Source organism: Carex rostrata, chromosome 12 (assembly GCF_964058835.1).
Source record: "Carex rostrata chromosome 12, lpCarRost1.2, whole genome shotgun sequence".
Taxonomy (NCBI): domain Eukaryota; kingdom Viridiplantae; phylum Streptophyta; class Magnoliopsida; order Poales; family Cyperaceae; genus Carex; species Carex rostrata.
In genome coordinates, this window is record NC_135929.1 from 4,770,337 (window position 1) to 4,772,384 (window position 2,048).

The window sequence follows — 2,048 nt, forward strand, 5'->3', positions numbered from 1 at the left end:
AAAAAACTATTGAGAACTTTCTCGATAGAGAGAAAGAGAAAGGGGATAAAATATTTTTAGTATATTATTAAGATATATTCTCAATAAATTTAGGGAAAGATTCAATGAATATACTCGTATGAAAGGATATAACTTTTTTTAGTATATTGTTAGGATATTTTCTTAGTAAATTTAGAAGGAGTTCAGATTCAATGAATATTTTCGTATAACATATTTCTCCCACAATTAGACCGGATAATTATCTTTAGAATATTCCATTATGATGCATATTAATTACTAAATATTTAGATGCTAAACTATGACATTCTCAATGTAAAAAATAATTTATAAGAGAACGAAAATTATTAATGTGATATTACTACATAACTAATATAATGCATACGTGATACGTGCAATACTTTTTTAAAAGAATTACCATAATTCCTAATATATAATTGAATATAATTATTTATAGACAATACATTCAATTTTCTTATTCTAAAACAAATATATTGCATATGTTGATTTTATTAATTGATGTGTAGGGTGTACATTTAATAGAAAGATCAGCCATGTGAATTTGAGAAAATTAAATTAAATGAACCAAAAAAGGGGGAATATGGAAAGGAGAATCCTTGAGGTGTGTGTCCTCGTGATCCCAGACACTGACTTTGGCGATCCATAGGAGCTGCTCCCTCTCTCTCTCTTGGATTTTGGGAAGATAATTTTATTTTAATTAATGGTTGCGTTTGGATCGTGCAAGGATTAGTGCAAGAATAACGATTTTTAAGTTAGTGATTGATAATAGTGCTAACCCAAGAGATTCAAGAATAGCACTAACTTTGGCTATTCCGGATTAGTAGAAATGTTGTTTGGATTGTATGTTAGGAATAGCAAAGGCATTCAATATATTTTTTTATTTTTTTCGCTAACCCCAACGGGTGCTAAATCGCTAACCCAACATTTTCACGGAATAGCGGAATAGAGCTATTCCTACGCTATTCTTAATTTCAGTTTCACGTTTGGATGACTCTGCTATGAGAATAGCTCTATTCTCTGAGCATCCAAACGCACCGAATATAAAGTCAAGGAGGATGTATTTGAAATATTTAATCTCCTAATTTTTAAACTTATGAGGACCCGTACAAATAACATATGCTACTGTAACCGCTACTTATTATTTTGCTGTCAGATCAAGTTTTTCTACTGCGCCCTTCAAATTTTGTAAGTTTGCATATTTATTGCTAATCTCAGTAGTACTTAAAATAGAACCTTGGTTTTAAGAGCAAGTGATACTTACCTCTTTTGATATTTTCTGTTTAGGAAAAAAGAAATTCAACTTTTTAAATGAATATTTAGTAAGTGATTAAAATTTGGTTTCACCTGCTTGCATGCAGTAGACGCGTCTAGGACTTTTATTGATCAGTCTGGTTCAATTATATTCGAACTCAAATTTGTTTGATCATATTATTTTTTATGTTTGGTTTGCATAAATATGAATCAATTGAATATTCGATCACAAACCAAATTTAATTAAATCGAATCAGTATATATAACTCAATTTATAATCAATAATACGACTACCAACTAAAAATAATTATTGTATTAATATGTGTAATATTACAATACATACATATATTTCGGTTTATTTGATTTATTCTATGTATTTAATTTTAAATAATCAAAATTGAACTGTAAGCAAGAACCAAACTATCATAATTTCTAAACTAAACTGAACTATTTAAATCGAGCAACGTAACTACATTATGATGAAAAAATAGACGGTGAAAGGTAGCACCGTAGGATCATAGACGTAGGCATATTTAAGAAATGAAAGTTGTCGACTCCGTTCATGTTTGCAAATTTATGTACTTATACAAAAAAAAATTATATATATTTAAGAGTAAAATGTTATGAATACTGTAAAATTTGATCATAATTTGACACAATTTTTATATAATTGTTCTTCATTTATGTTTGATTTTTATAACTTAAAAGTCTGATTCTACCTATGCATAGGATGATGAAGAGTAAATGTAATTTTTTTTTTGGAAAAGAAGGTACTTTTT